This window comes from Salvelinus alpinus, chromosome 17 (assembly GCF_045679555.1).
Source record: "Salvelinus alpinus chromosome 17, SLU_Salpinus.1, whole genome shotgun sequence".
Taxonomy (NCBI): Eukaryota; Metazoa; Chordata; class Actinopteri; order Salmoniformes; family Salmonidae; genus Salvelinus; species Salvelinus alpinus.
In genome coordinates, this window is record NC_092102.1 from 3,484,719 (window position 1) to 3,509,380 (window position 24,662).

The 24,662-nt window shown below is 43.0% G+C and overlaps 1 long non-coding RNA gene across 1 annotated transcript; it reads left to right on the forward strand.

Annotated features, from left to right (window-relative positions):
* The first annotated feature begins 10,625 nt into the window (after positions 1-10,625).
* LOC139541969 (uncharacterized) lies at positions 10,626-12,570 on the forward strand. The gene is made up of 2 exons (XR_011668432.1): positions 10,626-11,343; positions 11,740-12,570. It is a non-coding gene; the product is annotated as an uncharacterized lncRNA (long non-coding RNA).
* The last annotated feature ends 12,092 nt before the right edge of the window (positions 12,571-24,662 follow it).

Below are 24,662 nucleotides of genomic sequence, written 5' to 3' on the forward strand. Positions count from 1 at the left end.
ATTTGCATCCTGTAGCTCTAACTCCAAAAAGTTCTGGGATACTGTAAAGTCCATGGAGAACAAGAGCACCTCCTCCCAGCTGCCCACTGCACTGAGGCTAGGTAACACGGTCACCACCGATAAATCCGTGATAATCGAAGACTTCAACAAGCATTTCTCAATGGCTGGCCATGCCTTCCTCCTGGCGACTCCAACCTTGGCCAACAGCCCCGCCCCCCCCGCTGCTACTCGCCCAAGCCTCCCCAGCTTCTCCTTTACCCAAACCCAGATAGCAGATGTTCTGAAAGAGCTGGAAAACCTGGACCCATACAAATCAGCTGGGCTTGACAATCTGGACCCCCTATTTCTGAAACTGTCCGCCGCCATTGTCGCACCCCCTATCACCAGCCTGTTCAACCTCTCCTTCGTATCATCTGAGATCCCCAAGGATTGGAAAGCTGCCGCGGTCATCCCCCTCTTCAAAGGGGGAGACACCCTGGACCCAAACTGTTACAGACCTATATCCATCCTGCCCTGCCTATCTAAGGTCTTCGAAAGCCAAGTCAACAAACAGATCACTGACCATCTCGAATCCCACCGTACCTTCTCCGCTGTGCAATCCGGTTTCCGAGCCGGTCATGGGTGCACCTCAGCCACGCTCAAGGTACTAAACGATATCATAACCGCCATCGATAAAAGACATTACTGTGCAGCCGTCTTCATCGACCTGGCCAAGGCTTTCGACTCTGTCAATCACCATATTCTTATCGGCAGACTCAGTAGCCTCGGTTTTTCTAATGACTGCCTTGCCTGGTTCACCAACTACTTTGCAGACAGAGTTCAGTGTGTCAAATCGGAGGGCATGTTGTCCGGTCCTCTGGCAGTCTCTATGGGGGTACCACAGGGTTCAATTCTCGGGCCGACTCTTTTCTCTGTATACATCAATGATGTTGCTCTTGCTGCGGGCGATTCCCTGATCCACCTCTACGCAGACGACACCATTCTATATACTTCCGGCCCTTCCTTGGACACTGTGCTATCTAACCTCCAAACGAGCTTCAATGCCATACAACACTCCTTCCGTGGCCTCCAACTGCTCTTAAACGCTAGTAAAACCAAATGCATGCTTTTCAACCGTTCGCTGCCTGCACCCGCACGCCCGACTAGCATCACCACCCTGGACGGTTCCGACCTAGAATATGTGGACATCTATAAGTACCTAGGTGTCTGGCTAGACTGCAAACTCTCCTTCCAGACTCATATCAAACATCTCCAATCCAAAATCAAAGCAAGAATCGGCTTTCTATTCCGCAACAAAGCCTCCTTCACTCACGCCGCCAAACTTACCCTAGTAAAACTGACTATCCTACCGATCCTCGACTTCGGCGATGTCATCTACAAAATAGCTTCCAATACTCTACTCAGCAAACTGGATGCAGTTTATCACAGTGCCATTCGTTTTGTTACTAAAGCACCTTATACGACCCACCACTGCGACCTGTATGCCCTAGTCGGCTGGCCCTCGCTACATGTTCGTCGTCAGACCCACTGGCTCCAGGTCATCTACAAGGCTATGCTAGGTAAAGTGCCGCCTTATCTCAGTTCACTGGTCACGATGGCTACACCCACCCGCAACACGCGCTCCAGCAGGTGTATCTCACTGATCATCCCTAAAGCCAAAACCTCATTTGGACGCCTTTCCTTCCAGTTCTCTGCTGCCTGCGACTGGAACAAATTGCAAAAATCTCTGAAGTTGGAGACTTTTATCTCCCTCAACAACTTTAAACATCTGCTATCCGAGCAGCTAACCGATCGCTGCAGCTGTACATAGTCCATCGGTATATAGCCCACCCAATTTACCTACCTCACCCCCCATACTGCTTTTATTTATTTACTTTTCTGCTCTTTTGCACACCAGTATCTCTACTTGCACATGATCATCTGATGATTTATCACTCCAGTGTTAATCTGCTAAATTGTAATTATTCGATTTATTGCCTACCTCCTCATGCCTTTTGCACACATTGTATATAGATTCTCTTTTTTTCTACCATGTTATTGACTTGTTTATTGTTTACTCCATGTGTAACTCTGTGTTGTTGTCTGTTCACACTGCTATACTTTATCTTGGCCAGGTCGCAGTTGCAAATGAGAACTTGTTCTCAACTAGCCTACCTGGTTAAATAAAGGTGAAATAAAATAAAATAAAAAATCTACACACAATACCCCATAGTGACAAAGTAAAAACAGGTTCAGTTTTGATAAAAAAAACATAAATATCACATTTACATAAGCATTCAGACCCTTTACTTATTCAGTATTCAGACCCTAGTACTTTGTTGAAGCGATTGACTGTGTGCTTAGGGCCGTTGTCCTGTTGGAAGGTGAATCTTCGCCCCCAGTCTGAGGTCCTGAGCCCTCTGGAGCAGGATTTCATAAAGGATCTCTCTGTACTTTACTCCATTCATCTTTCCCTCGATCCTCCCTGTCCCTGCAGCTGAAAGAATTCCCCACAGCATGACACTGCCACCACCACGCTTACCGTAGGGATGGTTCCAGGTTTCCTCCAGACGTGACGCTTGGCATTAAGGCAAAGAGTTCAATCTTGGTTTCATCAGACCGGAGAATCTTGTTTCTCTTGGTTTGAGAGTCGTTTAGGTGTCTTTTGGCGAACTCCAAGCGGGCTGTCATGTGCCTTACTGAGGAGTGGCTTCCGTCTGGTCTGGAGTGGAATGCTGCAGAGATGGTTGTCCTTCTGGAAGGTTCTCCAATCTCCTCAGATGAACTCTGGAGCTCTGTCAGAGTGACCATCTGGTTCTTGGTCACCTCCCTGACCAAGGCCCTTTTCCCCCGATGGCTCAATTAGGCTGGGCGGCCAGCTCTAAAAAGAGTTTTGGTGGTTCCAATCTTCTTCCATTTAAGAATAATGGAGGCCACTGTGCTTTTGGGGACCTTCAATGCTGCAGAAATGTTTTGATACCCTTCCCCAGATCTCTACCTCAACACAATCCTGTCTCAGAGCTCTAGGGACAATTCCTTTGACCTCGTGGCTTGGTGTTTGCTCTGGCATGCACTGTCAACTGTGGGACCTTATATAGACTGGTGTGTGCCTTTCAAAATAATGTCCAATCAATTGAATTTACCACAGATGGACTCCAATCAAGTTTTGAAACATCTCAAGGATGATCAATGGAAACAGGATTCACCTGAGCTCAATTTCGAGTCTCATAGCAAAGTGTCTGAATACTTATGTAAATAAGGTTACTGTTTTTTTTTTTTATGAATTTGCAAAAAAAATTGAAATTGTTATTTAAATCCATTTTAAAATAAGGCTGTAACATAACAAAATGTGGAAAAAGTCAAGGGGTCTGAATACTTTGCGAATGCACTGTAGGTTTGTTTCCATAGTGTTCCCCCTGGAATAATTTTTTGAGGACGGGCAGAGCGAAAAAAGAGAGAGAGGAGAGGGGTAGGTGGGAGAAAGGGGCGAGACAGCCATGCTATGGGAAAGTGTTTTGGGCAACCCAAATTAGGGAAAGAAAGGCAGGACACAAAGGCCTTTGAGAGAGGCTGACAGTTCTCTTGAAAGAGGTGCTGCCACAGATGACAAAAAGGGATCCGAAAGGGAGCGACAGAGAAGAGGGAGACAGGGAGAAAATATGGAATGAAATTGAGAGGGCGAGGAGAAGGGAGAGCAACTGGCTGAGGACAAAACACGAAAGAGGAGGAGAGAGGGGTGGGGCAGAGAAAGAGAGAGAGGGCGAGTCAGCGAGAGAGGGAGCAGAAGAGAGTGGTTGACGACAAGTTGGATGGTAATGAGTGTGAATAAAGGAAACAATGAGAGAGGTCTGAATATGGAGGAGACCAAACACACTCCAGATACTCTTAAAATGATTTTGGTGCGAGTGTGGTAGAGAAAGCGTGCAGTTTGGTGGGTGTGCTAATCGGCTGAGCACTAAGAGGGGGAGTCGCCACAAATGCAAATTGATGATATATCGTAAGAACTGACAACATTTCTCTATGGAATTCTACTTCATCACATTATGTGTGATTATAGTCTGATCGAAGTTTGCTTTCACCACCTAGTTTGATAGTCTTCACTATAGGGAATGTCATATAATGTGATCAATGAGATTATAACCAGTTTTCAGATTAATACATTTCTACCATTTACCTGCTATTTCCCCACCTCTACTTCAACTATTTACCAATTGGGAAAATAAATGCATCAATGTACTTTATTCCTAGCCTGATTGTGGCCCGTAAAGACACTGGGCAACATTAAGGATCCTCTGAAATTGACATGGTAAAAAAACAAACAGCAACATGTTTTGAAAATACTCATATTTTGTCATTTTCCTTGCTGCTAATGATGTTGATAGACTACAATCAACGCAGTTGAAGAGTGGTCTCTTTTTTCCACATGCAGATTTCAGACTCTGATACCATACCCCCCCCCCCCTCAACCACTGCCATTGTGAAGCCTTCAAAACTTGCACGCACACACACACACACGCACACATACACACACTCACTCACAGAGACACACACACATACAGACCAACTATTCCCACCTCGTGCTCTGTCTGACTCAGGCCATGAAATCGATTTTTTTAACCCCCTCCCCCTGCGCCTATTTTCTTTCTCCGTGAAGCGAGACCAATGTTGTGCCAGGATAGGAAGAATTACCCCCCCCCCCCCCCTTTCAGTGCCATAGCAGCACCCAGCCACCCACAATTCCTCTCTCCTGTCTCCCTCTTTCACCTCATCCCTCCTTCCCTCCCACAGAGTCAGAAACATTCCTTCACATCAGAAACGTGCCAATGTCAAAGTCAAGGTGTAGTATCAATGCAGCATCAATGTATTTTACTTTGTGGCAATATTTGCGATCGTAGGAGATTTTTTGGTCGCTTCATTGGTGAGCTCCAACATGGATCCACCATTGCCAGAGGATTTAAATAGCTTCTACCCCCAAGCCATAAGACTCCTGAACAGCTAATCAAATGGCTACCCAGACTATTTGCATTGTCCCCCCCGGAACGCTGCTGCTACTCTCTGTTATTATCTATGCATAGCCACTTTAATAACTCTACCTACATGTACATATTACCTCAAATAGCTTAACACCAGTGCCCCCGCACATTGACTCTGTACCAGTACCCCCTGTATATAGCCCCGATATTGTTATATACTGCTACTCTTTAATCATTTGTTATTCTCATCTCTTACTTTTTTTGTATTTTCGAAAAACTGCATTGTTGGTTAAGGGCTTGTAAGTAAGCATTTCTCTGTAAGGTTGTATTCGGCGCATGTGACAAATAAAATTTGTTTTGATTTAAATGATAAAGAGTCGACTCTCCTTCCTCCCTCTCCTCCCGCTAACCTAAACACTCTGACCACACACAGAGCGACAGTGATGCCACTGATCTGAGTAGGCAGAACCGCTCTCTTTACTTGACTCAATATACTACCGCTACCAGTGAACATGTCTATTTAATCACCTTTAGGAATCTGAACGGCAAGACCCTTCAACCAAACTCCGATCTGATGAATGAAATCGCAACACCAAACAAAAAACCTCGAAGACGCTAAATGCTAACATGCTAACACGTTAAAACACCATCTGAACACACAAGGCCTTGCGATACCCAATATTCCAGCCAAAGGATTGAGAGGGTGAATCATCAGTGGGCAGAAGTCACAAAAAGAGACTGAGGCAAAAGAATGGGGTGACTGGCTTTTATCACTTCCATCACTTTTATATCACAGACGCACACCGCTCCTTCCTATAATCCAGTCTGACAGGGTTTTCATCATCCAGGGAGTGGTGGAGTGGAGGAGGGTGGAGGTGGAGACTTTCCTCCTCACCCTCCCCAGCGGGGGTGCATACTGCCTGGGCTCGGCCGGTCACCAAGGTCCCTTTGTGCTGGTTATCACCTGGTGGTGAGTGATGGGCGCTGTGGCCTCCCGCTCTCAGAGGAGCGAGGGGGAGAAACTGGGGAGAGGGAGGGAGAAGGGGAGACAGACAGACAGAGGAGGGGAAAGGGGGACGAATGGAGGGGGCACCAAGGAGAAGGTGCAGGAGAGGAGCGGTCTGGAATGTTGCCAGCCAGGTTGGAGAGAGTGAGAGAGAGGAATGATTCAAATCACTGGAGAAAGAGGAGGGGGGAGTAGTTTCCTCTGTTCTTCTCTCTCTCACACACAGGTGCACGGCAAGAGGAATAGAGGAATGTGCTTTGTTGTCATGACTCAAAAGGACTCAAATCATCAATGAAATGAAGAGCAATGAAATCAAATGATGGCATTTAGATTTCTTCTATCACCATCATACGTTATATACCCTGGACTTACATGTACACAGTTCCAAGGTAGTCTAGAGTACTGAATGAGTGATACTATCACACAGAGACATTGTGTGATAGTTAAGGTGGATTCCAGAGGCTGATGAAAGGACCAGGATGGAGACCTCTCCTGACGTTCTCCCACACTCTCCTCTCCTCCATCATTCACACACCTGTCTCTTCTCTCACACCCAGGTCTCCTGTCCCTCTTTCTCTCTCTGTCTCACACACACACTCTCTCTCACTCACACCACCTGAATAGCTATAGCTTCACTTCATCTGATTTACACATGATTACAGTATAGAGGTTTTGCTTAGGCAAGCTTTAGAAAAGAGTTGCAAAAAAGGCTGTAAGTTATCGTAAAAATTACAAAAGACGATAAAAACATTTCAAATGTACACGACTGAGTATTTAAACAGAGCAGAATAAAAATAACTCAAAGAACTCCGGTACATCGCGTGTTGAACGCGGAACAAGGAAGAGCTCGGTTTCTTGTTTTGAAAGTCTCTGAAAAAGGGTTCTATTGAAAATGTTTTGCTGAATTTGGATCATGTGACGCGGTTAGCCTCAGTCTCTGGGACCGCTACATCCTGCCAACCAAAAGTTTGAAGAGCTGCTTGGCATAGCAACTAGCCTAACTGCTAACTACCTATCAAGGTTTCCCTGACAGTTTGAACACAGCCCACAATGTGGTTAGCCCCTTGTGGCTGGCACCGCAGATTGCCTGGGCTTGTGGCTGTCTAAATCTGTTTGTTGCTGTTTAAATCTGACCTGCGACCTGTCCTGTCTGGAACTGTGTGGAGCACCAGCGTTAGCCTATGTTGCTACCATGGCATCCAAAACCAAAGTTGTGAGTCATGGAGAAGACAGTGTTTCTCCATAACAGATCACAGGTGAAGAATCTTTGAAAACAAACCAATAGGGTTCTACAATCAGTTTTTACAACAACAAGAAAATAGCTTCAAGAGCTTTGTCCAAATACTGATGGACTCAACTAACAAAAGAATGGATATTCTGACCAGAGAGGTCCAGAATCTTAAAAACAGTTTGCAGTTCTCCCAGGGAGAGGTGTCCTGAAATAGACTTGCAGCAAGATGACAACAAACGGTAAGTCCTCTCGAGGGCACTCTCTGTGAATCATTTTTAACAACGACTGGGAAAACATACCATCTAGAGCAGGGGTAGTGTGTCCTGCTATATTCCACCAAGTGCTAACAGTCAGTATTTGAATAATATGTGTGCAATGCTTGATAATATGTGTTGTTAAGAGAGAGGTCTATTTTCTGGGTGACCTAAACATTGGCTGGTTAGCAACTAGCTGTCCTCTCAAGTTGGAGCTGTATTGTTAGATTTCAGTGCAGCCTTTGATATTATTGATCATAAACTGTTATTGAAAAAAACTCACTTTATATCACCGGCCATCACATGGTTATGGAGTTATTTATCCAGTAGAACCCAGAGAGTGTTCTTCAATGGAAACTTCTCTAAAATCAGATATGTACAGTGCGGTGTCCATCAGGGCAGTTGCCTTGGGCCGTTACTCATCTTTATTTTTACAAATGATTAGCCTCTGGTCTTACAAGAAGCTAGAATGACTATGTATGCGGATGATTCCACACCCTACATGTCAGCACCCAAAGCCAGTGAGCTTACCGATATTCTAAAAAAGGAGTTACAGTCAGTATCAGAATGGGTGATTAATAATAAACTGGTCATACTTTTATCTAAAACTGAAAGCATTGTTTTTGTTTCAAAACATTTGAAAATAGATATATCTTTGCATTCTAAAATAATTTGAAATATGCATATATTTCCTACTATTTATTTCATTTCCATGATCATTGCAGAATAAATTCCTCCCCTTTCGGACTGTGATGGTTTCATAGGCTATTCGCAAAATAGCCTATAGGCCTACAACAAGTTAGGATAGGTTGCCATTCGTTCCATCTCTCAATTTTAATTGGACCCACTTCACAGTAGTAAATAGATAAGCTATTTCAAGCAGCATATTTTGCTCTATCCAGTGGTTCCCAAACGTTTTATAGCCTCATACCCCTTCAAACATTCAACCTCCAGCTGTGTACCCCCTCTAGCACCAGGGTCAGCGCACTCTCAAATGTTGTTTTTTGCCATCATTGTAAGCCTGCCACACACACACTATACAATAGATTTATTAAACATAAGAATGAGTGTGAGTTTGTCACAACCCGGCTTGTGGGAAGTGACAAAGAGCTCTTATAGGCCCAGGGCACACATAATAATAATCAATCATTTTGCTCTTTATTTAACCATCTTACATATAAAACCTTATTTGTTCTTCGAAAATTGTGAATAACTCACCACAGGTTAATGAGAAGGGTGTGCTAGATGCGAAGGGTGTGCACATAACTCTGCGATGTTGGTTGTATTGGAGAGAGTCTCAGTCTTAAATCATTTTCCACACACAGTCTGTGCCTGTATTTAGTTTTCATGCTAGTGATGGCCGAGAATCCACTTTCACATAGGTACATGGTTACAAAGGGCATCAGTGTCTTAACAGCATGATTTGCCAAGTCAGGATACTCTTAGCACAGCCCAATCCAGAAATCTGGCAGTGGCTTCTGATTAAAATACATTTTCACAGAACCGCTTGTTGCAATTTTGATGAGGCTCTCTTGTTGAGATATGGGTAAGTGGACTGGAGGCAGGGCATGAAAGGGATAACGAATCCAGTTGTTTGTCTCATCCATTTCGGGAAAGTACCTGCATAATTGCGCACCCAACTGACTCAGGTGCTTCGCTATATCACATTTGACGTGGTCCGTAAGCTTGAGTTCATTTGCACAAAAAAAAATCATACAATGATGGAAAGACCTGTGTGTTGTCCTTGTTAATGCAGACAGAGAAGAGCTCCGACTTCTTAATCATAGCCTCAATTTTGTCCCGCACATTGAATATAGTCCCTGTAATCCTAGATTCAGATCATTCAGGCGAGAAAAAACATCACCCAGATAGGTCAGTCTTGTGAGAAACTCATCATCATGCAAGCGGTCAGACAAGTGAAAATTATGTTCAGTAAAAGCGTTACATGGTCGCTGCCCATTTTATTGCATATTGTAGAAAATACATGAGAGTTCAGGGGCCTTGCTTTAACAAAGTTAACCATTTTCACTGTAGTGTCCAAAACGCCTTTCAAGCTGTCAGGCATTCCCTTGGCAGCAAGAGCCTCTCGGTGGATGCTGCAGTGTACCCAAGTGGCGTTGGGTGCAACTGCTTGCAAGCGCGTTACCAGTCCACTTTGTCTCCCCATCATGGCTTTTGCGCCGTCAGTACAGATACCAACATGAGCAACAGCTATGTTTGGCTACATACGGACCGTTAATAGAATTCCCGCAAGAGAGTAACGGTTAATGTGATTGGATGTTAATTATTTGACTAGACTACCTGTATTTGAGATTTTGTTGTTATTTCGCTGAACACTAGATGGTTTTATTTTATTTTTGGCAGTGAAACGAGGCTACTCAGGCGAGAAAAAAACCTCACCCAAATGCATAGCCCCATTTGAAAATGTGAGAAAAATAAATGTAATTTTTTTTTAATGCGATCCGATCCAAAGTGCAGTTTAACGGTAGAACAGCCTTTCACATTTTCCATTGAAGTTTGTAGGCTACGTCTGAATCCTGTAAAGTGAATTTTCTTGCGTAGGCAATATTTAGCATAACACATATTACATAACCATTGCAGAATAAATTCCTCACCTTCTCTGGCCATGATGAGTCCATGAGCCATAAAACAAATTTCCATACACATCTCCCATTTAATTGGGCCTATTAGATAGGCGATTATAATTTCACAGTTTTTGCTCATCGCAGATGACAGGGTTTATAATATACAGTAGAATTTAACAAGTGAACAGACTTTTGAATTGAAGGGTGTAAACTATTTGTCACGTTCTGACCTTAGTTCCTTTTTTATGTATTTTTTATGTCAGGGCGTGAGTTGGGGTGGGCAATCTATGTTGTTTTTCTATGTTTATATTTCTGTGTTTGGCCTGGTATGGTTCTCAATCAGAGGCAGCTGTTGATCGTTGTCTCTGATTGAGAATCATACTTAGGTAGCCTGTTTTCCCACTATGGGTTGTGGGTAGTTGTTTTCTGTGTCTGTGTTTTTCCATACAGAACTGTTTCAGTCTCGTTCATTCTCTTTTGTTGTTTTGTCATTCAGTGTTCAGTTGGATTTCATTAACCCTTTCATGCGTGAGTTCCAAATATCTCTAACGGTCGCCCCAGCGTGAGTTTTTTTATGCACGTGATATTAGAATGTTCTCTCCATTCCAGAATGTGTTTGTTATGTAACAGTACATTTCATCCGCGCTGCCCTCAAACAAAAGCACGCAGCCTGTTTTTATTTGTCAATTTTAAATTATTTCTAACAAGTTTTTTATTTTCTAATAACAGTTTGAAATGAGGTGTGTTCCGCCTCATTCATTCACATAAAAGTAGTCATTTTTACTTTTGCGGACAAATTAATTTTTTTGACATTTCTGACCCGGACAAAATTCCCCAAACACTTCTCAATTGTTTGTGCAGGACATTTACTCATCTGCCGTCCTGCATACACGTGTTCATATTATTCCACCTGTCGCCTGCATCGAAATCAAAGTTGTTTTCGTTACCAATAATACCTTTGGAAATGTGTGCGTTTCTATCAAAGTGCCTTATTACGTTATAATAGTTTCTGCATGTCGTGTTATGTCGTTTCTACTGTAGCATCATGTTTTTGTGTATATTCCTTATAACCGCGGACACGCGATGTAACGTTACTCATTTCATAACATTTATGGTGTTATACTCAATGCTTAGGTAGCTAGCTACATTCTCCTATTAGCTCTGGAAAACAATGCTAATTGCGTCAGGGAAGTATTAGCATGTGTTGTATTTTGAAGCTACCCTGGCCTTATGACTCCCAAGTGGCACAGCGTCTCAGTGCTAGAGGCGTCACTCCAGACACCCATCTTCAAATCAAGACTGCGTTTCTATCAAAGTAAGTGCCTAATTACGTTATTGTGTCGTGTTATACCGTTTCTACTATAGCTCACTGTGTGAATGGAGCATAATATATTTGTATATATTCCTTATAACCGCGGACACGCGAGGTAACGTTACTCACCTTTTATGGTGTTATATTCAATCGTGCTTATGTAGCTAGTTACATTATTCTATTAGTTCTGTAAAACAATGCTAAATGCGTCAGAAGTATTGGCATGTTGTATTTTGACGCTACCCTGGAAAAATTGAAAAATATCTTATACCACTTGGTCATTTTCTGAGTGCATTCCACAAAGCTGTTTATCATCCACTGCCCCAATTTTGAAGTAATAGTCAAGCACGCAGTCTGGTTTCATGTTTCTCTGTCTGGTTTGTTTCTCTCTCCCGTCAGGTGGTCCACCTTCCCTGTGGCCGACATGGTTGCTGTATGGACAGTGGAGAGGACATGGACGTCTCGTTTGTCATGCCACTTTACTGCCAGCTGTTAACATTTCTTATTTTGTATAACGGGTCATTTAGGATGGTAGTAGCGTTGATGAAATGCAGTCATAGCAGCAGAACTAGAAAGCAGTCTTTACTGTCACCAGGAATGTATACATTTCACTAATTGTGGTTGTTCCCCACTTCTGGCTCTCTCTTAGCCTGTAGCTCCAAGGCATAGCGATTGGTATCTACTATGTCTCCCACCAGCTCCTCTGTCAGAAACAACTTGAAGCACTCTGCCTCAGTTGGAAATGGCAAGGGGCGTTGCACTCCAGACTGGGACTCATCAAAGCAAACACCAGGGCCAGGAGGGGTGAAACAGCAGGGCCAGGAGGGGTGAAATGACTGGTGGCCTTCCAGCTACCACAGAACTCCTGTACTTCATCCACTGTTGGTATGCCTCCATCACCACCAGCATCTTCAAAGGGAGCTGGGACTTTGTCAGTGGACAAGGGAAATTCAGATTCAGGGTTCTCAATGGCTACAAGGTTGGGGGGCAGCTCCTCACTGTCACTGTCAGAATCTGATTCCTGACTTTCAGACTCATTGTCAGAATTTTAAAAAATCTCCAGAATTTCCACATTTGTTTGTTGTCTCCTTTTGAAAGACATTGCTAATGCTTCAGCTCATCTCACTAGCTACATACATAAACAACAACACTGAATGGTTTAGAGTGAGAGGGTACGTGGTTGACTGCCGGCACGCGCCACTTGTATCAATAAATCACTATCAGAAAATGTTTTGTGTGGCAATTATTTGTGTATTTACGGTTTTATTCACATGTTTTCAAATCTAGGTGACAAATCATGCATTCCGATTCTTGCACAGATTGTAATGGGCACATATTATGTGTGTAAAATACTTTTTTGAAGGTTGTACTGATTATGATGAGCTAAGCTAATTCCAGCTGTGTAGTCATGTTTGTTGACGTTCAATGCATTCTGGGTTCACGTAATCGTCTCTTTGACCAAAGATGTTATAACAAAATGAGGTGAGTAAGAGTTCACTCGTTTTTTGAGGACTTCCGGAAATGAATGGTGGGATGTGAACGACGGTAGACGACACACCCCTTCAACATGCATACTATAAACAGACCAAACTCATCTCGTCTTCTCTTATTATCTTCGGTTTCTGTGAGGAAAAAAAATGCATGGCTGCGCGCTGAAACTAATCGTCGGATTACTTTCGATTTCTAAAAAGTGCTTTACCTAATTATTTCGATCAAATGGTGTGCTCACCCGTGATGTGATTAATTATACATAGTAATTGCTATTAGCTAATTCATATTGTAGTTTATGTCAGCCGAGAGTTAGAAAATATGACTGCTTGTGTTGGGTCAATCTTTCCTCAGCGCTAGGACAAATGTAGCCTACATTTTTCCGGTTAGGATGATTGTGTTATGCTATATATTATTCTGTGAATATCTGAACATTGAATCCAAAAATAAACTGCTCACATTCTGGACATAACTTTGTAAGGACTGTGTTTGTGTAAATAGTTTCTGAAAAAAGTGTGGCCAGCTCAAACGCTGATTGTTGCGTCATTCGAAACTGGCCGTTCTAAACGAGCGTTCTAAATGAGTGTTCTAATCACACGGGTGTGATCGTACGCTTCAGGGACCACTGTAGAACGATCACACCCGTGTGATGGTACGTGTGAAAGGGTTAAAATGGACACTTACCACGCTGCACATTGGTCCGATCTTTCATACTCGTCATCAGACGAGGACGAGCACCGTTACACTATTACTGCAAGTAAGCCTACTGTTGTTTATTTCGTTGGCAATGCAGCATATTTAGGTTAGGGAAAAAGTTGAATGCAAAACCTTATTGCATTCAAATGATCTGTTTACGAGAGAGAGAGAGATCCGGACTACAAAATCTAATTGATCCCCTCAAAATCGGCAAATATCACATTTGGGTAAAACTGAGAAAATAACTTGTACTGACAGAAAAATATGTGTTCCTTTGCGCAATATATATCCCCCCCCTCAGAATCCCCATATTACTCAGAGGAGATCTTCCCCACCCTTGAGGAAGAGACGTGCCATTTCCAGGCCCAGGGAAATGTGCTCATCTGTGAGGACACAAATGTGCGCACAGGAACACTAGCTGATCTAACGAGCACACGAGGGGACAGCTTTATTACAGGCCATACTGTTTCTAACCGTCTTCATCTCCCCCATAGAAACAACAGTGACAGCACCGTCAACAAAAACGGAAGGGATCTTTTGCAGCTCTGTAGAAGCCTGGGTCTGTACTTTGTCAATGGTAGGTTACGGGGGACTCTTTGGGGAGATTCAACTACTGCTCACCTCTTGGCCACAGTACAGTAGACTATATGATCACAGACATTGACCCTTTCTCTCTCAGCTCATTCACTGTCAAGCCACTAACACCTCTGTCTGATCACAGCCAAATTACGTTGTTCCTCAAAAGAACAGACATGGAAACAACCACACAAAATCCTCAGCCCCTGGTGTTAGTCTCCACAATTCAGAAGTTAAATGCCTACTGTTCGCAGATGACCTATGCCTGCTGTCACCCACAACACATGGCCTACAGCAGAGCCTGGACCTGCTAAAGCAATACTGCCAGACCTGGGCCCTGGCAGTAAACCCCAAAAAGACTAAAATAATGATTTTCCAGAGAAGATCCAGATCTCAGGGAATTAGATCAAAGTTCTCAATTGTGTGAGTGTCATTTTCCCAAAGTTGAAACCCTTATTCAAGGTTTCAAAGACCTCTCTGATGAGGACAGGCTACCCGTCCTGTTGGGGGAGGACGCAGAGAGCTGTGGGTTGGCAGCGCACTACAAGTGGCTGCCTGCCATAAGTTGAGGGACAGTGTCTAACAGACCAATCAACCTGCACATGTACTCTACTGTATGCTTATTGTTATTGTTGAATGTATGGTTATTTTGACCCTTGGTTATTGTTGTTATTGTTGTCCCGTTGACAATTTTGATTCTCATATTGTAAATATGAGAGAGAGAGAGAGAGAGAGAGAGAGAGAGAGAGAGAGAGAGAGAGAGAGAGAGAGAGAGAGAGAGAGAGAGAGAGAGAGAGAGAGAGAGAGAGAGAGAGAGAGAAAACTTGTAACATAAACGGCACCCCAAACACATTCAAAGACCTCTTCCATTACATGGTCTTCTAATTACAGCCAGAGCATAGAGGAAGTGGGACAGCTTAACTGGATCTAGTCTCCACTCGAGGTCATTACTTTGCATGATTCTAAACGAAAGCCGAAATAAAGCTCAATATCTTTTAATGTGCCTGGATCGATTTTAATGATTAAATCACGTTTCATTTTTCACAGGCTTTGTAAATAACAGGCGTTGACTAACATTGATATGCTGTTTTACGGGCCATTGCCAACAATGCAGAGAGAAAAATATACAAATAATCAAATAAATACACAATGAGTAACGATAACTTGGCTATATACACGGGGTACCTGTTGTGATAATGTTGCGTTAGGAGGTAGGTGAAGGAGTCAGGCGCAGGAGAGCAGAGATGTCTGAGAAGCGTACTTTAATTGGCAAGTCCACCAATTAAAGTAAACATCTGTCATTCTGCCCCTGAACAATGCAGTTAACCCAATGTTCCTAGGCTGTCATTGAAAACAATAATTTGTTCTTAACTGACTTGCCTAGTTCAATAACGGTAAAACAAAAAAATATATTGGCTGGCAAGTGTGCCTCTTCGCTCCGCTCTAAAGTGGGTTTATTTGGTTTGATACATTGGTGCGCTGCTTGTATTTTCACAGGTTTCCGTGTTGTTGAACTTCGAGCCTGACTCCTGCTTTCCCTGGCACACACAAGGCCCACAGTTGTCCAGGACTTCCTCTGGTGAAAGGGGGCATGCTTTCTGGTCTGTCAGGAAACTTTCCTTTTAAAAATGACATCTCGCTCTCTTCGGGCCTCCAGTCTGGTCCTCCATTATTTGAATATATTATTGCGTTTATAAATCAAGGACTGAATGTGTTTATTGTCACTGCGAGATATATTTGATGTCGAGTTTGACTACCTCTTCCTCCGTACCTCTGTTTTGACTTAGCTTTGATTGACTTACAGTACTTTCTCAGGGTCAGGGTTCGAACGATTAAGTCCATAACGTGCCATAGAAAAACCCCAATGCTCTTACTACCTGGACATGCGAACTGGCTGTTTTTAACACTACATCAGCATTTTGCGATATCACAGTCCCATGTCCAATCTTGGCTCAGTGGCTGGATAAACTGACAGGCCTGGAGCACCAGGCCCCAAGCCAAGTCATGTCTGCTGTTCAGCCCCAGGTTGTTTGGGTTGGTGTGGGTTCGCTGAGAAGAGTCTTACTGCTGGAATGGAGCTCTGACTGAATGCAGTGGTCTTCCTATGGTGGTGAAGGAAGGTGGGAGGAAGTTGCCACTAGCCACTGATCTAAGGACAGTTTTGCAATTTTCCATCCCTAGTGGTTTAGGTTAGGGTAAGCTGATCCTAAAGGCATCTTCCACATCTTCTAGCCAAAGTGCGGTTTGAGGGGGAAGTTTGTACAGTGTTCCAAGAGAGGCTATACTGAGTGGAGCATCGGCAGCACGTACCGTAGGAATCCTCCAAGAAGATGGAACAACTCCCTGAGCCTCTTTATCGGCGTGGGTCTCTGTCAATACGGTGCGCCCGTATTTCCTCCATCTCAACCTGCCTGTCGCACGGACAAAGCTCCTCATCCTGATCCTCCCTTGTGGTGCGTACTGTACAGGAGAGCCTCCTGGTCTTCGGCTCGTAAAAGTACAGAGAGGGACTGGGAATCTGGGGATTTGGGAATCTCAAAGTCAGAGGCTCTATATGGAAGAGTTGTTCCTGTCTGTGTGGTCATCCATGATCCAGGCCTGCTTCCAGAATCCCAGACAGACACACAACTGGTATGGTCTCAGAGGAGCGTCAGATGAGATATCAGTCTGGTCTCATGCTCAGGCCCTGAACAAGGAACCTGAAACAGCACAGGTCAGCTCTCTCTCTCTCTCTCTCTCTCTCTCTCTCTCGCTCTCTCTCTCTCTCCCTCTCTCTCTCTCTCAAATCAAATCTCATTTGTCACATGCTTCATCAACAACACGTGTAGACTAACAGTGAAATGCTTACTTACGGGCCCTTCCCAACAGTGCAGAGAAAATAAATAGACATAATAGAAACATAATAACAGAGTAACAATAACTTGGCTATATACAAGTAGGAGTCGATGTGCAGAGGTACATATAGGTAAGGATAAAGTGACTAAAGTGACTCTTTTTCTCTTAATCTGCATTTTTTTCTTATTTTCTCGACCTTCTTTTCTTTCTCTCTTCCCCTTTGCCCTTCTCCCTCTCTCACCCCCCACTCTCTCTCTCTCTCACGCTCTTTCTTACTCTCTCCCTCTCTCTCTCTACAGATAAGTGAGCATCCCTCACCTTTCACATGACATCACATGGTAGCAATCAGAGGGGGCTTTGGCAGCCAAATTAGCCTGGTTAATATGGACCGGAGATCAGCACGGGGGTGGGAGAGCTGTCGCTAAACGCCAACAGATGGGAGCATAGCATATCAGAGCATAGAATAGTAGAGTACAGCACATCACATCCTATGGAGCCAAAGGGTAAGGACAGAAGAAGAGAAGTACTTTAATCTAAACCAAGGTTTTTGCTATCGGGGGTCTTAACTCTTCTTGAACTGCACTGTTCGTTAAGAAGATATTTCCCAAATAAACTAAAGTAAAAAATAAGTGAAGTGACTATGCATACATAATAAACAGAGAGTAGCAGCAGTGTACAAAACAAATGGAGGTGGGGTGGGGTGTTAATGTAAATAGTCCGGTGACCATTTGATTAATTGTTCAGCAGTCTTATGGCTTGGGGGTAGAAGCAGTTAAGGAGCCTTTTGATCCTAGACTTGGCGCGCCTGGAATTATATATCATATTTCAAACGATTTAGAGGAAGAGTACATTTGAAAAAAAAGGAAGAAGGACTAAGAATATAAAATCAGAAGAAGAAAATACATCAGAAAACAACTTTTACCCTTATAACTCAACTGGATAGCTAACAAGCTAACAGTTGTTTACATGTTGCTCGTGATTTGCTAAGAGAGTTTCTAGCAACTGGCTACCTGCTGTTAGCTAAAAAACCTAGTTAACAAATAACAAAAACAACAATCAAAAACGATAAAGGAGAGGACAATGGAGAGGAAACCAAGTACCTAAACTTACACAAGCAAGAGGAAACAATTCAGACAGCCCCTACCAACTATTCAGACAGCCCCTACCAACTATTCAGACAGCCCCTACCAACTATTCAGACAGCCCCTACCAACTATTCAGACAGCCCCTACCAACAATTCAGACAGCCCCTACCAACTATTCAGACAGCCCCTACCAACAATTCAGACAGCCCCTACCAACTATTCAGACAGCCCCTACCAACAATTCAGACAGCCCCTACCAACAATTCAGACAGCCCCTATCTCCAGCCCCTACCAACATGTCCGAGCCCAGCGACGCTAGACCCAGACCAGCTCAATGGTGCCAGAACCAGCCCAGCTCAGCTCAGCAGTACCAGTACCAAACCAGCTCAGCCCAGTAGTGCCAGAACCAACCCAGCTCAGCCCAGTGGTACAAGAATCATCCCAGCTCTGCCAAGAGGTGACAGAACCAGCCCAGCTCAGCCCAGCCCAGCAGTACTAGTACCAAACCAGCTCAGCCCAGTAGTGCCAGAACCAACCCAGCTCAGCCCAGTGGTGCCAGAATCATCCCAGCTCAGCCTAGAGGTGACCGAACCAGCCCAGCTCAGCCCAGCCCAGCAGTACCAGTACCAAACCAGCTCAGCCCAGTAGTGCCAGAACCAACCCAGCTCAGCCCAGTGGTGCCAGAATCATCTCAGCTCAGCCTAGAGGAGACAGAACCAGCCCAGCTCAGCCCAGCAGTACCAGTACCAAACCAGCTCAGCCCAGTAGTGCCAGAACCAACCCAGCTCAGCCCAGTGGTGCCAGAATCATCCCAGCTCAGCCTAGAGGTGACAGAACCAGCCCAGCTCAGCCCAGCCCAGCAGTACCAGTACCAAACCAGCTCAGCCCAGTAGTGCCAGAACCAACCCAGCTCAGCCCAGTGGTGCCAGAATCATCCCAGCTCAGCCTAGAGGTGACAGAACCAGCCCAGCTCAGCCCCTCACTTAGGGGCGTGACTTGTCACTGTGCACATTTTAGGTAATAAATAAATCATCTCCCTCTCTTTACAAAAACACTTTCATAATTTTTCATATTTCATGCACAACGCATAGGATGGACACCCATACATGTAGTGGGTATACTTTCCAAGTTACAGTATTTCCTTTATAATTTTTTTAATGAAATCACAAAATAACAAACAAAATGACATAGAACGTAGGGAATGGTCAGAGGGTTATCTATGTTAGAAATAGTGTTCCAGTATTGGCTTTAGGACGTGTTATAAATTCAGCAGGAAAAGATCTGTTAAAACAAAAGACATTCCTCGGGTGAACATTGGAGAGGGAGAGCTGAATGTTCTTCGGGTAAGGCTAAAAGTGACTAGGCATTCAGGAAATAGCTAGACTTAAATAGTAACACAATAAAAACTATAACAAGGGTATACAAGGAGCACCAGTACCGAGTCAATGTGCAGGGGTACGAGGTAGTTGAAGTAATTGAGGTAATACAGTATGTACATGTGGGTAGGGGTAAAAGTGGCTAGGCAATCAGGATACATAATACACCAGGGGTGTCAAATTCATTCCTAGTGGAGGGCCTAGTGTCTGTCTGCAGGTTTTTGTTTTTTCCTTTCAATTAAGGGGATAGGGGGCAGTATTCGGAAGTTTGGATGACAAAGGTGCCCAAAGTAAACTGCCTGTTACTCAGGGCCAGATACTAGGATGTGCATATAATTGGTAGTATTGGATAGAAAACACTCTGCAGTTTCTAAAACCGTTAAAATAATGTCTGAGACTATAACAGAACTGATATGGCAGGCGCAAACCCGAGGAGAATCCATCCGGAATGTATTTGTGGTTGTTGAGGTGACCACTCATTGAAATGGCTGTCTATGGGAAAACAAAATAAATCCTCCCAGATTGCAGTTCCTATGGCTTCCACTAGATGTCAACAGTCTTTAGAAAGGGGTCCAGGCTTGTTTTTTGAAAAATGAGCAAGAATTTGTAGTTTTTCTAGGTGGCTCTCATTTTGACTGTAGTCTTGTGGCGCACGTGGATGAGGACGCGCACTTCGTTATTTATCTCCGGTAATGAACATACTATTCTCCGTCTTAAATGTTATCGTTTATTTAAATATTAGGGTACCTGAAGATTGATTAGAAACATTGTTTGACTTGTTTGGACGAAGTTTATTGGTAACGTTTGGGATCCTTTGTATGCATTTTGAACGAGGGAAACCGGTGGATTACTGAATCAAGCATGCCAACTATACTGACTTTTTTGGGATAAAAAGAAGGACTTTATCGAACAAAACGACCAGTTGTTATGTAGCTGGGATTGCAAACAGAGGAAGATCTTCAAAGGTAAGTGATTTATTTTAACGCTATTTCTGACTTTTGTGACACCTCTGCTGGTTTGGAAAACTTTTTTGTAATGCTTTTGTACGCAGTGCGCTGTCCTCAGATAATCGCATGGTATGCTTTCGCCATAAAGCCTTTTTGAAATCTGACAAAGCGGCTGGATTAACAAGAAGTTAAGCTTTTAAACAATGTAAGACACTTGCATTTTCATGAATGTTCAATATTACGATCTTTGCATTTTGAATTTCGCGCTCCGCAATTTCACCGGATGTTGTCGAGGTCTAGCCCAAAGAGGTTAAAACCTACACAACCAGGTGAGGGGAGTAATCAATATGTCTTTCGCCTCCAGCTCATTGAAATAGAAATTCTGGTCCAAATCGAGGTTAGTGATAGCTGTTCTGATGTCCAGAAGCTCTTTACTTTCATAGGAAACGATGGCCATACCCTCCACTGTCAACTGCTAAAGCTATGCACACTCCTAGAATAGGCATAAGCCAATGTATTGGACCCTATCAGAAAACATTAATTCTATAAGCGAAAAAGTACATGAGTTTCACATTCTGAAATGACATGTACTGTAGATACAATGCATTCGGAAAGTATTCAGACCCCCTCCATTTTTCCACATTTTGTTACGTTACAGCCTTATTCTAAAATGGATAAAAAATCCTCATCAATCCAAAAACAATACCCCATAACGACAAAATGAAAACAGGTTTTTAGATATGTTTGCATATTTATGAAAATTGTCAAACTGAAATACCTTATTTACCTAAGTATTCAGACCCTTTGCTATGAGACTCGAAATTGAGCTCAGGTTTATCCTGTTTCAGTTGATCATCCTTGAGATGTTTCTACAACTTGATTGAATTGTCCACCTGTGGTTAATTGAATTGATTGGGCATGATTTAGAAAAGCACAAACCTGTCTATATGTGTCTATTTAGTACATGTGAGGCTATGTACTAAACAACCAAAGATTTCAAGACTGAAGGCTGGCTTATATTACGGGTGTGTTTGTAAATTTAATGCCAGAGTGTGCTCTGGGCGTTCATAAACTCAGAGCGCTGTCAGATTGTAAATTCAGAGCGTTTCACTCTCGGAGCGTTCAGCGCATACAATGGACGCTCTGGCCGAGGATTAGGGTTGAACCGATCGTTCTGACCTAACAGCAGCAGTCAAGCACCCAAGCTAATTGGCTAACGTTGGCTAGCTTGCTAGCTACTTCCAGGCACAAATGAGAGAACACCTCACTCTGACCATTTTACTCACCCTAGCAGAGCTGGTTAGGCTGTTTTTATATTATCCAGAGCGTTGGTAACTGCAACTGTGCGCTGGCAATATTCAACGGATGTTGAGCGTTCGTAAATTCATTAGTTATTCTGCGCTCTGGCACACTCAGACGAGAGTGCTCTGAAATCGGAGTAAATAGCCAGGGCGAATTTACCAGCTACGTCTATCGACAGTTGTCGCAGTGACATCATAAACATTCTATTGAAATAGTTACTTGCACAGTGGTCTTTTGTTTAGACATTTAAAAAAAAATATCCATCATCAATCTACACACAATACCCCATAATGACAGAGAAAAGCAGGTTTTCCCACCATAAGAATTGAGTCATGTATTGCTTGTAGGCTTGATAAATTATTAGATATATTTTCGAAGAGGCGTGGATCATCATTATTTGGACCAAATCTATTTATGGTCTAATAACATATTTAAAATAATCCATTTACCTTGTGGATCTGTTTGGACAATTTGCACATTCGGATGACAATTATTGTTAATTAATGTCATCACCACTTTTGAGTTTTTTGGGAGAAGTATATTTCGCACCCCTGTCCTTTTTCCACACAACTTAATGTAAAACTGTTGAATTAGTTTCCTGTAAAGCGCTTAGTGGGACTATCATTTATTTTTCAACAGGACAAGTGATGGAGTTATGGAGTGCTGCATCAGATAATCTGGCTTCCACAATCACCCAACCTCAATCCAATTGAGGTGGTTTGGGATGAGTTGGACCGCAGAGTGAAGGAAAAGTAGCCAACAAGTGCTCAGAATATGTGGGAACTCATTCAAGACTGTTGGAAAAGCATTCCAGGTGAAGCTGGTTGAGAGAATGCCAAGAGTGTGCAACGCTGCCATCAACACTTTTTTCCTTACTACATGATTCCATATGTGTTATTTCATAGTTTTGATGTCTTAACTATTATTCTACAATGTAGAAAATAGTAAAAATAAAGAAAAACCCTTGAATGAGTAGGTGTGTCCAAACTTTTGTCAGGTACTATATACAGTTGAAGTCGGAAGTTTACATGCACCTTAGCCAAATGCATTTAAACTCAGTTTTTCACAATTCCTGACATTTAATCCTAGTAAAAATTCCCTGTCTTAGGTCAGTTAGGATAACCACTTTATTTTAAGAATGTGAAATGTCAGAATAATAGTAGAGAGAATGATTTATTTCAGCTTTTATTTATTTTATCACATTCCCAGTGGGTCAGAAGTTTACATACACTCAATGAGTATTTGGTAGCATTGCCTTTAAATTGTTTAACTTGGGTCAAATGTTTCGGGTAGCCTTCCACAAGCTTCCCACAATAAGTTGGGTGAATTCTGGCCCATTTCTCCTGACAGAGCTGGTGTAACTGAGTCAGGTTTGTAGGCCTCCTTGCTCGCACGCACTTTTTCAGTTCTGCCCACAAATGTTCTATAGGATCGAGGTCAGGGCTTTGTGATGGCCACTCCAATACCTTGACTTTGTTGTCCTTAAGACATTTTACCACAACTTATGCGTGGGGTCATTGTCCATTTGGAAGACCCATTTGCGACCAAGCTTTAACTTCCTGACTGATGTCTTGAGAAGTTGCTTCAATATATCCACATAAATTTCCATCCTCATGATGCCATCTATTTTGTGAAATGCTTCAGTCCCTCCTACAGCAAAAAAACCCCACAACATGATGCTGGCACCCCCGTGCTTCACGGTTGGGATGGTGTTCCTCGGCTTGCAAGCCTCCCCCTTTTTCCTCCAAACATAATGATTGTCATTATGGCCAAACAGTTCTATTTTTGTTTCATCAGATCAGAGGACAATTCTCCAAAAAGTACGATCTTTGTCCCCATGTGCATTTGCAAACCGTAGTCTGGCTTTTTTTATGGCAGTTTTGGAGCAGTGGCTTCTTCCTTGCTGAGCGGCCTTTCAGGTTATGTCGATATAGGACTCGTTTTACTGTGGATGCACTTTTTGCACCAAAGTACGTTCATCTCTAGGAGACAGAAGCATCTCCTTCCTGAGCTGTATGACGGCTACGTGGTCCCATGGAGTTTATACTTACGTACTATTGTTTGTACAGATGAACGTGGTACCTTCAGGTGTTTGGAAATTGCTCCCAAGGATGAACCAGACTTGTGGAGGTCTACAATTGTTTTTATGAGGACTTGGCTGATTTCTTTTGATTTTACCCATGATGTCAAGCAAAGAGGTACTGAGTTTGAAGGTAGGCCTTGAAATACATCCACAGGTACACCACCACCACTTCTGACCCACTGGAATTGTTATACAGTGAATTATAAGTGAAATAATCTGTCTGTAAACCCCCCCACCCTCCCAATCAAGTGCTTCTCTATTCAGTCTGTGGCATTTCTACAGAGAAACTCTTCCATTTCACTCTGAGAAAAAAAACTTGTTTTTGTGTTTTGTATAGCTTTTTGTATTGTAAAAGGGACAGTACAGGATGAATCACAATGTCATTTTTTTTTGCGCAACACAAACCCGTAGATGTCCTAACCGACTTGCCAAAACTATAGTTTGTTAACAAGAAATTTGTGGTGTGGTTGAAAAACGAGTTTTAATGACTCCAACCTAAGTGTATGTTAACTTCCGACTTATATATATGTATATATATATGTATATATATATATGTATATATGAATCTGGCATATCTTAGTTTATTTCCAGAATTACCGAATAATATGCGTAGTAATGTCGTCACTTCACACAAAGGATTGTTACTTATAACCAGGACCGGCATAAAAAAATGACATTGTGATTCATCCTGTACTGTCCCTAACATCATTTCCCCATAGCAACAGATGTGGGATATATACACACACTCTCCTCACCATTCCTCCACAAACAACCACAAGCTCAGATTTTCAACAGTTGCTACATCGATGAGCCCAATTCAAGAGAAGACTTGATATGTGAATGCATATACAGTTATAGCTGTTTGAGAAGGCATGAAAAATGTTGCAAGAACAGGGTGATTTGGTTAACCAAAGTCCTAGCTTATGGAGCTCAG